This window comes from Lichenostomus cassidix, chromosome 4A (genome assembly GCF_008360975.1).
Source record: "Lichenostomus cassidix isolate B80296 chromosome 4A, HeHo_3.0, whole genome shotgun sequence".
Taxonomy (NCBI): Eukaryota; Metazoa; Chordata; class Aves; order Passeriformes; family Meliphagidae; genus Lichenostomus; species Lichenostomus cassidix.
In genome coordinates this window covers 7,639,535-7,653,780 of record NC_139485.1, presented here as the reverse complement: position 1 = coordinate 7,653,780, position 14,246 = coordinate 7,639,535, and the positions used below count along the sequence as shown (strand labels likewise).

The following is a 14,246-nucleotide window of genomic DNA, read 5'->3' as shown; positions in this document are numbered from 1 at the left end:
GTGGAACATGCGCCACTAGTGCTGTTGTCCCTCACAGGTCTTGCTGAATCATGAAACAAGGAAACATGGGGCAGGGGAGAAGAGGTGGATCCCCATGAAGGCAAAGCAGGGTTTCTATGAATTTCTGTAAATATTAGTGCCAACTGCTTCTGCTGTGTGTTTCAGTTCCTTCAGGAGAGGGGCAGCTGCACTGGGGAGAGGACAGAGAGGTTTCTGTAGGACCATATTAACCTTTTCACACTCTTTTTTCCCATTTTGTACCTAAGGAGTTAGATATGTAATACATGTGGTGGACTCAGGTGATTGTGTGGTGTCACTGTGCATAGGAGTCTTTATTTTTACCTGATTGAAGCAGTCCCTCAAGCAAACCAAAAAGCCACCCACTTTTCATTTATTGTTGCAGAATATTCTTAACACAACCACCAGTACCCATTGTATCCAAGGTTGCAGTTCATCTGCTGAACAAGAGCAACACAATCCCAATCTTGGCAGCATTCAATCCATCAACTCTGTGAGTCTTGAGCCAACTGCTGACATAAGAGGCTTTCCACTCCTTTCATTGCCCTCTGTAAAATGTTCTTGAACTTCTTCAGAAACTCAATAAAACAATCTTTTGCTCTGTGGCTGGAAGGTCCTTGGAGCTGGGCTGTTTTGACCAGGAGTGAGCCATAAACACATGGGTTGATGACTTGGAATATGTTTGCATCCTATCTGAACCAGGCAGATATTAAAAGGGTGATCTGTGTGTATGCTACAGACACTGGGCTATATGTAAAATTAGGGTAGTTCAGAGCCCAGACTTATATAAGGGACCTGGGCACTGGACTGGAAAGCAGAAACATTCTCAGAGTCTGCCCAGCCTACAGACCTTTTCCTTATATATAATAAGATTGAGCCAACATGTGCAGTTCCATTGGCCACAGTGGCACTGATAATGCAGGGACATAAATATCCACCATGTGAATCCTTACATCTTCTTCCCATTTCTTCATTGCTCATCTTCAAAATTTTATTAGTATTATGCAGAAACCTATGATAGGTTGTTGAAAATAATTACTTATGCACCCCTTAATCTAGATTTGCACATTTTTCTTCGTGCTTATGGGACTGGGAATTCAGATTTTGGGATATTTCTGCTTAGCAGCCAATATAGTATCTAAGTCCTGTTTAATCTCCCCCACACGGTGAAGAGCAAAAGGCCAGAGCTGTGCTGCTCAGTGGCATAGGAAAGGTCCTGTCCTGCTTGGAAGTGATTAGAGAGTCCTGCTGTTGTCAGCATTTGAAGTGAAGTGTTGCCAGGTTACTTGACCAGTCAATAGTGAATGCTCATTAATCTATTTTCTGCTTCTTGATGACAGTTGTCTGATAGCCTGATCAATTTATGATTGCCATTTGTGAGATGGCCTCATGCTGCTTTACTCTGTCCTTTTGTTTTAAGAAAGAGGAGAGCAAAAATCTGAGAGCTTGTGTTTTCCTGAGCTTTGGGGATGAGGTGGAAATGCCAGGTTTTTTTTTAAATTTGCATCAGTTTTCAAGATCAAAATCTCTTGCAGTGTTTTCTGTGACAACACTGAAAGTATAAATATAGAAATCACAGACAGTTCCCTGGAGACTGAAGGCCTAATATGTGAATAATCTCACCTCCTACTTCATAACAATATCATAGGGAAAAAAAAGGTGTATTATGCATATCTGCAGCTCTGCTTCCACAGTGTCTAGTCTGGTGTGTGAAGTGTGTGTGTAAATATTTGAAGGGTAGATCTCAAGTCCCCAGTGTGGGAGAGAGACTACACAAATAAGGTGCTATAACTTTGTGCTAGCACTTGGTAAGGTTTTGAATCTGCCCTGTAGCCAGAAGCCAAAGCACACTGGTTCTGGGCTTGCAGCTTGTGCAGTTAATGCAAGGCATGGGTCTCACCAGAGATCAGCAGCACTGAGGTGCTGATAGTTATGCAGTCCAGTAAGAAGCACAAGTTACCTAATCAACTGTATTTAAAATGGCACTGTAGTTCTGCTTGGTCCTCAGCATGCATCTCTAGATTGTAAAATCATTCTGAAAGTGGCAAAATCCAGCTAGATTGCCAAATTGTTAAAATAGTTCTGGAATTGTAGTTGTTCCAGACTACAGAGGCCGAGGCTTTGGGAATAAGGAAAGGAACAACCAGACACTCTGGGTTTGGAGAAGTCTCTGACTAAAGCACTTGACCATGAGCTCTTTCAGTTCATACTATTGTGTTCATCATCTACCTGTCATCTATCTGTCTGTCTATCTATCTCTGTATGTGTGTGTATACATACACATAGATATATGAACGCATCTGTACATGTGCACATATACGTATATATAAATGTGTATTTGTGTGTGTGTTTATATAAATTGTGCAACAGTCAGAGCACTGTTGAATGGCAGTTGTAATTCTCCCAGTCTGGCGGGGTGAGGAAGGGAACAGAGAAGCTTTTGTGAGGGCAGCAGAGGGGATGGTTGTGCCCCTGTCACTGCTTGGAGTGTGCCATGAGCTCTGGGTCTCTCTGGCACAGAGGGCTGCATCCTGCTTGGCTGCAGGATGCAGCTGTGTCCAGGCCTGGGAAAAGCCTGTTGTTGCCTGTTCTGTGGTGGCTGGGGCATTCCCCTCTCTGGAGCATTCCCTCTGGCATCTCCTGCTAGCACAAACTTCTCCACTGTGTGCTTAAGATGAAGAGAAAACAAACCCAACCAAATGCCTTTCAGAGGCAGTCCTAATTTTCTGGTGCTGCTTGTCCATCTAGTACAGACAGGGCTTTGCAAGTGGCTTCCTGAACAGCACTGGGTGTGTTTCTGTGTACAGGAATTTTATAATAACTATTTGCATCAGTGTAACAGCATTTCAGAAAGTATCTCCTTTAGATCAATTCAAATGCTGCTGAAATAAATGTATGCACAGGTCAGACAGTGATTCATGGACAGTGCTAATCAACTCCATGTCTGCTGAGCTGCAGATTACTCCAGTATTGCTTTCTCAGCGCCACACTCGCACAGGAAAGCTGAAACAGAATGTTGGTCAAACAGGACAGGAATTCTTCCTGTGAAAAGCAGTAGCTACCAAGGCCTAACTGTTGAGAAAGGATTTATTTTTTTGTAGGTGGAAACCTAGTGAGGTACACCTGGCTCTTGTATTTTGGATTCTGACTAACTTGGAATGCTTTTGTGATGGAGAAGTTATCAGCTTTGCACAAGAAATCTAACTTCTTGGTTTATGGGAGAAGGAAATTGAGAATTTATTAGGTCTGTGAAATGTAATACAGAGACAGCTTAAGTGCTTTAGATTTGAGGCTTAAACCATCTGTAGATGCTGGAAGACTGAACAACCACTGAAATCAGAAGTCATGCCTGAAGAGCAAATTACTCCTCTAGAGCATTTGTCATCATTTTATCTCAAAGTGCTTCTTAAAGGAGGCCACTTTTCTAATTTCCCATTCACAGTTGAGCAAACAGGCATGGAGAATGACATGGGGAACAGGCTGACCAGGGTGGAGCCAGGACCTGAAGCCGTTCATCCTGAGGTGCAGGAGGAAAGTTGTCCTTGGAGTCTCCCTGCCCTCGAGGTCCTCATTCTGGAGCTATGGAAATGGTCCAGTAAAGCTGCTGGAGGGGTTGTGGTGTGTACCTGTCAGTCTCTCTGCTGTGCAGTCCTCCAAAATTGTACTAATACATCAAAGACTGAATGGTTTTCTGATTCTCTTTCCAGGAGCTCTTTGGAATAGAGTAGAATAAAATTGAATCAAATGTCACCTTGAAGGAGACCTCAGCTCCTTCTTGTGATTCTCTAGTGGCCAGGATCCCTGACTGCCTTGCAGTGTAGGTGCAACTAGTGTTTAACACCCTGTGCTCTTCTGAAGGTATTTTTCGTGATCCAACCCTCAGGAGGACATGCTCTCATCTTACTTTTATGCATGGAAGCATGGGACTGAGGAATTGTGGAACAAGACAGGAGAGCAGATCTCATGCAAAGTTTGGGTTTCAGTTGGTGCAGGGAGTCCCAGAGCAGGGCACTGAGCCCATTTGCCCAGCCTAACCAAATCATCACTCCACACTGTAAGCCTGCTTGGTTCTGCCTCCAAGACTTGATTCATGGTCCTACCCCTCTGAGTCTGGGATTTAGTGATGTAATTCCCAAAAGTTTTGATTGATAGAAAACGAGGAAGTGATTAGAAGATCTTGCAATGTGTTAACAAATCACTCACAGATGAATGTTGATTTATCTGCAGTATAAATTACCCTAAATGAAATGCTCTGATTTATCCAACTTACTTGTAGCAGGAGGGACTGATTTAGTGAGGCTGAGCCCAGCCATTAATGTCCCATGTTCATAAATTGCAGTGGGCATATGTTAAACTGGGATTTATAAACCCAGTCAGACTTTGTGACTTCAACCTGTAGCTTTGATGTTGGGCACCTTGAAAGTTGTGTCAGCTGTGGGAAGTATTGCCAGGCAGAGGGACACTGTTGACACGACCTTACTAGGGATTTCCTCTTTTGGAGCCTGGGGATGCTCTACACTTTTGAATTTGGAGATCAGATCAATAATCTTTTGCTTTCCCTTTCTTACTCCCAAGTCAGCAGAAAGAAGAGACATGGGAGAGTCCTTTCTGATGGGCACATGGGGGAAGGTGGGGCTTTGTACATCTGTCTGTGGTAATTGCTGGTTCCTTTATTGCCTGCTGCTTTATGTTTAGTGGAGTCCTGGGAGATCAGTGTGGGGAAGAGGGAGACAGGATTTAAAGTGAGAAGGAATTGCTACCGTCCTTCAAGCTGACTTCCTGAATTATTCAAGATGTGGTGTTTCGCCTTGTAATTCTCACACCAAGGGTAATAGCTTTGTAACTGAAACTGGCAACTGTGCAGAGATCCAAGCATCCTCCCCTAGCCTCACCCCAAAAATTTACTTTCAAGCCTGTGCTGCACAGAGTAGGTTTTGTGAGGTATGAAATACAGCTGTGGTTTTGCCCTGCAAAGCTATGAGCTTTCCATCTTTGTAAATTTTTATTTTATAGCAGTACTGGGCTATAGGGAGTCATAATTGGCCAGCTCTTTGTTAAAGATGTATAATTCTTGTTTTTCCACCAGGACATCCAAAGTGCAGGAGTTTCTTGGATGTAGCAGTTGCTTTTAAATGAAATGACTTATTTCATAATTGCAGGTAAGCATTGCTATGCTTTTAAAACGGAAGGTGGCTTTGGCTGCTGGAACAAAAGAGAATTTTAATTAGATTGGGAATTCAAGCAAGCTACCCCCCACCACACTCTTCCCCAATGCTAAGTAATGCCAGATGAGGCTTGATTATAATTATAGTGTCATGAGTGTTAAAGCTTTCTAATGCACATAATGATGCTTTAAAAATGACCTCCCGCACACTGAGATTTATCAAGTTATTATCATTGCTGTATGTCAAGATTAATCGATAGAAAATAGAGCTTCAGGGGGTTTGAGGAAACTCTCAGAATTGAATGTTCTCCTGAGACCCAAACCTGGACAGGTTGACTGAGTTTCTGTGGGTTAACGATGCAGTTGTTCCCTTGCCTGTGCTCTGATGCTGGGTGTGTGCTGCACAGCAGGAGGGGTGGCTGTACAGCCCCTCACTGACAGTGAATACAGATGAACTTTCCGTTCCCCTCAAGTGGAGTGTTCTTGCTAAAAGGATCACAAACTATTTGCCTGTTTCTCGGACTTGGTGCTTGCTCCCTCACCAGCCAGGCATGGCAGCCCTGCCATGGAGGAGGTTTGCTGGGCTCTCTGAAGCAGCAGGTTTTGACAGACCAAAGACCTTTCCCAGGTCTCAGGGTTAATGTTCAGGCTCTCTGCTGCACTGTGACCACCTGAGCAGCTTCCAGATTGCAGAGGGCCAGTGCAAACCCAGGCAGAAATTTTGTAAATGAGAGGCTGTAGAGGTTATAAACTGATTGTGAGAAAGACTTCTGTGACCAATAACCTGTGCCTGTCACTGAACACTGTTGCAATCTCTAGCATTTACTAGGAACATCCAGTTCCACAGAAATATATTAATTCTCCTTTCTCCCCTCCAATTATCATTATCACTGTAAGTAGCACTGTTTACAGTTCTGCTTTTGTCTTTATAACTGATAGCTCTCTTGTTTAACAACTGTAGGGAAATCTGGGGCAGTCCTATTTTTGCTTAGTGACACTCAGAGCACTAAATGTTGCAATGAAGCCCCAGTTCTCCTAAAAATCAATAGCAACATTTTTGCTGACATCAGAAGAGAGAATGAGTGTCTGTGGATGCTTTCAGGTTTTTCCTGGAAAAGCCAAACCTAAGGCTAATCTGATCTCAACTGATGTAATTTAAACTGAATAATTATTATAGAGTGGTTATGAGATCCCTGAGCAGATAAGATCATCATGTAAAGAAAGGGCTGCACCAGGCAGTATCAGACTCTGCTCCACAGACGTTATGGTTCTGGCCCCAAGTCAGGAGATGCTTCATGCGTGTTTAACTTCTGAGCTCACAAATAGCTCCTGCAACTTCAGGGAGAGGACTCGCATGCCTAACCTTCAGGAAGTGCTGAAATTCCCAAAGCATGCCTAAATTAAGATCTAATACACAGACAGCCTTTCTTGAATTTTAGGTTTCTCTGCCTGGCAGCCCTGACCTTCTGCAAGCTTGTGGAGGGCTGATAACTGTGTTTTTGTAGATAGTCCCAGCCAGTTCAGTTAATCTAGCAATGATGTTGGCTTCAAAATTCAAAATACAGAAGATACTTAAACTGCATGGACTGTGCTTCCCTACTTTTGGGAATTTAAAGAGGGAGAATGCTGTTAAGAGGAGCAGTATGTGTGACTGTAAAATGTAACTACAGCTCAATAAACCTTGATCGCTTATTAACATATCTAGCAAAACCAGAGCAGAATGGAGGATCTGGTAGAGCCTTTTAAAAGTGCCCAAGGCACATTGGGGTGTGTGGGGCTGTTCTCTGCATTGTGCCTTGCCAGCTCTCAGGAGTCACCTGCTTGTGTCTGGGGAGGCAGAGGCAAAGCATTGTGTGGAGAGAAGATGGATGCTTTCTTCCAGAGAGCTTTTCTCTTTTTTTTTTCTTTGATTTCTTCTTGTTTTGTTGCTTAGATCAGTGTTGAGATCAAAGGCATTCCATTGGGGCTGACAAACGACTTTTTTTTTTTTCTGTGGGAAAGAAGAAAGAGATATCCAGTAAGTTATTTTGCACAACTTTCTACTGTACCAGCCATGTTAATTGAGTTTGCTCCTGTGATTAAACTAAAATAGATATTGATCATATCTTTGAACAGGCTTTTGGCTTCTGCCCTGTGAAAACTGCCTCCTTCAAGTGAGAGTTTGGTCTTTAGGGCTCTTCATCAGGCAGCATCTCCTAAGCAGTCTCACCTCTGACCAGATCAAGATGCTTACCACTATTTTTGCTCTGTCAGTCCCTAGAAACCCATTTGCTGATTCTCTGCTCACCTCAGTGTGCCTCTGAAAAACTCACCAGATGTGAGGTGACCACCATGCTAGTTTTTCTTTGATACTCCTTGAAGCCCCTCTCTGCTGGGAAGCAGATCTGTTGTGCTTACCTGGCATCAGGCAGACAGGAACTGAGGTTTCATCTCTGTGCTCTCATTGCTTCAGCTCTCTGTTCTTTCACCTCCTTTACTGGTGAGCTGCCAGGAACGGGTTGTAAGTGGTGTAGGACAGTGGCAGACATCCTCCCTGCTTGTCCATGCAGAATGGTGCTGTGATCCCTCACAGCCAGTGCCTGGAAACTAATATATTGATTCATTCCTTCTTGGGGTAGTAATAGGAACGAGCTACAGATCTTTCAGAGGATCTGTTCCATTGCTGACCAGTGTGCTTTGAACAGTGGGTTCCTTCCAGCTGTGTCTCTCCCCACATGTGTTTTATCCATTTTCTTGATTTTCTTCTCTCCTTTCATTTTTCTTTTATATTTTTACCTCATGAGGCAAGTAAGGAGATCATCACAAGCTCCATGCTGACAAGGAGACAAGGATGAGTTCACTGGTGTTTTGGTCATGATAAATAGTCATTCAGTGGTACTGCCAGGCGTTCAGAGGAGAAGAGATCTACAGGCAGAGTTTACCATTTCCTTAATGAGAATGCCTGCATAAACCATCACACAATCCAGCATATAATCCTTCACCTTTTCCTGTCTAACAGTTTGTTTCACTGCAGGAGCGTGCTTTTGGGTAGTTTTTCCAATAGCATTTACAGTTTCCTCATGCCTCCCCGTAGACATGCTATGGGAAAATCCCAACTGGCAATTCATGCTGGAGAACAAGTGTGGGGCAAGTGTCTGTGATGGTGAATCACGAATTATTAGGGAGCCTAAATCACCAAGATGCCATTTTTCACCTCAAGGCATTCCTCCTTGCACAGCTTGCTGCATTTGTGGCCTAGTTTTAATGAGAGATTTTTGACAATAGTTGTGAATGTTGACATTTTCCTCTATTTTATTTTTTTTCTTCTTTGGGTTTGAGCTGAGCACATACTGGATTGAGGAAGCTCAAGGGTGCCAGACTCAGTTCTAGTGCTGCAGGTATCATGTCCCAGAGTCTGCTTTATAAATGCCCAAAGATGGTTAAACATTTCTTTCCCCCATTATTTCTGTTGAAAAGTAGCTTCTGCTTCATCCTTCTGGTCATAGAAACATTATAATTTCCAGTTCAAATTTGCTCGTGGCCTTTTTATTCTTCTTTGGTTATTTCTAGTCACTGATCTTGACTAGCTATTTTTTTTCCTTGGTGTTTGCCTTTGAGTTATTTCTGGGTTGCAGTGATGACCCTTCTCAGCCTCTGTTTGGTTAAGCTAAAAAAAGCTGGCTACTCTGGTCTCCCTGAGAGGAATGTGCCTTATTCTGATTATCCTACCAGTCTTAGTCAGCCTCTGGCTTTTTTTACAACACACACATACTGAAGATTAGTATGTGTGTGCTGAAGAGGGACCCACACAACACCCTCTGTGTCCTGGCTGGTTCCCCCAGCTTCTGGACTGTTTAAAATTGTTTTGCTCATCACAAGAGTCACATGTGATTTTCAGTAAATACATGTTTTTGTTTTTTAAACCGAAACCCCAACCACCATTCACTGAATGCAAAAGCAAATTCTTGTCTGTGCTGAGAAAGGAATGGTATGTAATTCTTTGGAGAGTTAAAGGATGGAATATTTGCTGGGACAGTCCAGGTGCTGAAAGTATTTAAATAGTTTGGTTCCCTTGCTCTGTGAGAGCAGGACCGTTATTGCCATCAGTCCTTTACACTTGTCTGCTCTCCTTTAAGTTTTAGTCTCTGCTTCTCTAGGCAGGATCCTGTTTTGTAGTAACAAATGGGACATTTAAATACAGTAGCTGTGGGTTGTGTCTGAACTCTCTGATTATTTGCAAATCACAGAAAAAGCTTCCAAACCCAATGCAATAAAGTCCATATCAGAATAGAGTTTGCCAGGCAGCCCAGGTGCTGCACGGAGTGACATCTGTGAGCCTGATGCGGTAAGGTCTGAGAAATTCTGTCCCTGGTCTGCAAAAATTAGTGAGTGGAGTTATTGTGCCATTTGAAGGTATGAGAGGTGCAGGTAGGAAGTAACAGCTTCAAAGTAGTTGGAAGCCATAGGTCAAAATTTCAGTCAGGGTAACAGGAATTGATGGCACCATGTGGCTTTCTGCCAGCTGAAGATTGCACGTAATATTTGTTATCCCAAGTAAAAAGGTCCAGTCAATCAGGCAGCTTGTCTGGAGAACAGAGGCGCAAAACAGATTTTAATTGCCCAGTAGCCATTCTTTCAGCACAAATCTGTGTTTATATGCCAGAATAATTTGGGTTTGTGTCTGACACAGATCGGACTTGTGGAGGGACTTCAGTCTGGGCTGTTATTCTTGGAGGATTGTGGAAATGAGGGTATATCCTCCCTGCCTTAGAGTCTGCACCTGAAGACACCTTTCAGGTAGGAGTTGTTTTCTATTGGTGGCCAGAGAGGTAAATGATGTGCAAGCTCTCTTTAAAGTAATGTGAGAGGAGATGGAAGAGAGAGAGAGAGAAGGGACAGAAAGGTCCTGAAGGGTTTTCTTCAGCCTGCCTTAATTTGGAGGTGACACTTCATATGTCAATTTAAATTAAGCCATTTCAAAGAGCACTCACCCCAGAGCCTGTGATGCACTCTTAAGGCAGCGAGTGTGGGGCGTGTTGGATGACTGACACAGTTGAGGACAGAGAGGGAGGGAGCAGCAGGAGCTGAGATGAAGTGTCTCATGGCAGGGCTGCTTTGTCCCCTGCCATGTGTGATCACATGTAATTACCAGGCTGTAGTTCACCTCTGTTCTCTTTAACACATGTTTGGGCCTAGTGTGTTAAATCCAGGTATCTCATACTTACGTCATGGTTTTCTTCAACCCTTCTGATCTGAGTAAGGTTTAAGTAACAGTCTTGTCTGGGTGTCGAACAGTTAATGTTCTAGAGAGCTAACACCTGCATCTGCAGCCTTGTCCCCTCCTATGCAGCTGAATAGCATTTCATGATGGCAGGGAAATAATTCAGTACAACCAGGCCTTGCTCTGCGGGCGATGAATAAGCTCAAGTGAAGTAGAGGTCACTCATGTTAATCTGAAGCAAATAGGATTGTGGGACTGGGGGAAGAGGGTGAACCCCCTTTTATGTACAAATTCTATAGCTCAGAGGCTTAGGAAACACTTAATAGTAAACATTTGCAAAGAATCCATGCCATTAACCTTTTCCAAGGGGAGAGACAAATGGTTTTCCTGCTTCATTTTGTGCAGGTCTCACATTTTGGTACGTATGCAAATTGTGCTGGGTGGCAGTGTCTCATACAAATCAGCTTGAAATGCAGAGCCAGCCATGCAAGCAAAATGGCTTGTCTTTCCCTGCAGCTGCAATGAGACTTCTAGCACAGGAGAACCAGGCAGGGAGAGAGCCTGATTTGTAAGGAAGCATCAGGAGGAGAGAAGAAAACCAGAAATCCTCCTAAAATGCTGTCCCACTAGCAGAAAGCTTTGTGTCCATGCGACAGTGTTGCCCTGTGTTTTTGATGACCTGAAGAGCATCCAGCAGTGTTTTATTTTCTTTTGGGTTTTGGAGTGTCCTTATCCTGACTTCTCAAGGCAAGGATCTACATGATCAACTTATGGCTGTGCAGAACTGAGAAGGTTTTGTTAAGGAAGAAGAGATGAACTTTTTTGAGATCAGGACTGAAATGGGCATGGAAGATAATGGACATGAAACACAAGCAGGCAGCTTTGCAGGAGTATTGACTGCCTGTTGTAAGGACAGTGTGCAAGGGCTGGGCATTACATTGTGCTGCTGCTGTTCTCTGTCCCAGATCCATTGTGGACCTCTGAATCAGGTTTTTTCACACTGTTTAACAGTAGTTACTTATATGCCTGCATAGAATCATCCTAATTATAAATCTAACGTGTCTCCAACCCTTTTGCAATATTTCTTTTGAGTTCGGTAGACATCAGGCATTTACATTTCCAGGAATCAGTCCTCTGTTCTCTCCCTCTGTGCTTTTCCATCAAGTGTACCAGGAGCAAGTATCCAGCAGAGTGGACTGAGTTTGACTTTCTGAGTCTACAGTGTCTCTTGGTTAACATGGCAACAAGGACAAATGTTATTTAATTTTAATGATAGGTGACAGCAAAACAGAAGAGAAGAGAGACTGGAAGCTGATGAAAGTTCATAAAGACATGCTTAGCTTTTTTTTCTTGTTTTTTTGTTTTTGTTTTTTTTTTGCAACCAGACCTTTCTGGAGTTCTGGCTCTTTTGACCCTGCTGTGCTGGAGTGAGCCAGCCGTGCTGCTGGACTGGATTGTGGGCAGCTCTGAGCAAGGGTATGCAGAGCACTCCAGCAGGCAGGGAAAGGAGCTGCTTGGCACTGCCAGCTTCTTCTTCTCTGTGTAGCTGCAGACACTCCTTGCTTTCAGGGAGGTGAGCTGTGAGAGAGAAAGAGCAGAGATGCAGCTGCAGCTTCTCATCGTGCCTCACTGGATTGGTTCCTGCTTGCTCTTTGATCTTTTTTCACACTGAGTAACAGGCAGCATGACTGCAATGTGATGCTCTGGCTGCAGACTGCATTGTCTTGTTGAAAAATGAATTGCTTCAGAGCCTTCAGTCTATCTCCTGAGTTATTTCCCGTTACAACTAGGAAAGCTGGGATTTCCACGTGATTTTGAAGCTCAGAGTTCTGATGTACAGTGAAATCCTGTCTCTGTGTTCATTCATTGCTGCTTCTGATCCCTTATTTTCTCTTCCATTATCTCAAATGCTTTTGGAAACTGCATTTTCAATACACTGTATCGTCTCACTTGAGTTCCCTTCTGTGGGCATCATGGTTCAGTAGGAAATGCAATGCTGGTTTGAAATGTTTGCAAACAAGATAGGGAAAAATACATCTCTGAGTTATTAAGGGCAAGAGTAATGTCTTTTACCTTTGGAGCTTACCGATGTTTTTTGCCTTTTCATCTGCCAAATACTTGTGCTTTCCAGCACTGTCTGCATCTGGAGGGTGTGTCTTGGCAGGGAATGATGTTGGACATGCAGCCTGGGTGAAGAATCTGCCTTGGGCATCTCCTGAGCTCTCTGGCTCTGTGTCTTAGCCCTTCCGCGCATTTGTATCAGTTTTAGCATTTCACCTCTGGTCACTCATGAACTGATTCTGTTGTGGGAGACTTTGGTATTTTATTTTGTAACTGTTCATACTCACATGAACTGCAGGTTTCCATAAGAACCTGGGCTGCCCTCTTGCCTTGGTACCTGAACACCTTCTTTCCCCAGCAGTGACAGGTTGTGCTTGTGACACATCTGCCTCTGCACAATGGTGGCAACAGCTGGGTTTTTCCACTGAGTTCCTGATCAGATCTTTAAAACTCACTGGAGATTAAGCAAGTTAAATCCAGCTTTTTCATTGACCAGACCACTGCCCTCTGAAAACGATCTTCAGACAAAATGCACTTTTTAAATTGTGGTAGAGTTCTCCCATTTGTGAGGTGTTGTGTGTGGAGGTCAAATCTTTGATTAATGTTTCATTTCTGTGGCCTTTTGTAAATTGTGTTCATTCCATTCTTACCATGTTCCTGGCAGAAAGGGAGGAGTTCCATAACACAAGTAATGCCCTCATTTCTTCAGGTTCCCTGTGATGCACAGATATGGGATTGCCACTTGTTTTTGCAGTTTTTGGCAGATGTAGTCTTTAACTCCGGCCATTAAAAGCATATTGGACTTGTGTTCTTTATAATTGCTAAGGTGCAGAGGTTGCTTTCTAGAGGTGCCAAACACCTGGGAACATCACTTGAAATGGCAAGTGTTTGGTGCTTCTAGAAGCAAGCTTACTGTGGAAGGGAGCACTAGGAGGAGGAGCCATTTGTATTTTCATTCCTCTCCCTCTGCCTTGCAGGCATCTACATCCAGTGGTGCTTTCCAGGAGCACAGTTGGTGCCACATTGCAGTTGCTGGGTTTGCAGCCCTATCACAGAGCTGCTCCACTCTCTCCAAGGCTAGAAGGTGTTTCCTAGCTTGCAGCTTAAACTTACAGACAACCCATACCTGCTGCCAGCATCATCAAGGAAGAAAGGCAGAATGCAAAGGCTGTATTTTAATTAGGCCACAATCTAATTAACTCACCTGTGAACACAGGCAGACTGCACACTGTGATTTTCTTGCTCATTCCCACCTCTTTGGGGATTTGTTACCAATCTTTCTCTCTCTGTGGGAAGAACCTGGAAGCCAGGAGTTTTGAGCTCAGTTTCTGGCAGTGCTATTGATTCACTTGTGACTTTGTGCAAGTACCTTTGGGTTTTGCTTCTGGGGCTTTACAAACGTAGGAGGGAGATGAACACACTTCCTTCATTTCTCAGCATTGATTGTGAGCCCTAATTAACACTTACAAAGCAAGGGGCTTTAGACTACTGGAGGCTGCAGACGTATATTGCTATGGGAATATAATTAATAAATAATAGCACATATGGTACAGGAGTTCCCACACTGCATATTCCAGTGGTTTATTTTCATTATTTGTTTACTGCATGCAGTCTATATCAGTCATATTATATATCTCCTTCATTTTTCATTACTGCTTGAGGAAAACCTGGGTAGGAAATACTAATATTTTCCCTCCTAAAGTACTGACTTAATTGTGCTGTAATCCCAGGTAATGGGCCGGGCAGTCTTTTGAGGAAGAAGCCAGTATATGTATATGTTTGATGGATATTTTTTGTGTTGAT

At 43.4% G+C, this 14,246-nt stretch overlaps 1 protein-coding gene across 1 annotated transcript in view; it reads left to right on the top strand.

The window, feature by feature from the left end:
* The window catches only part of PAK3 (p21 (RAC1) activated kinase 3), a 125,292-nt gene that overhangs the window by 28,220 nt on the left and 82,826 nt on the right, over positions 1–14,246 (top strand). The gene's annotated exons all lie outside the window — the stretch shown is intronic.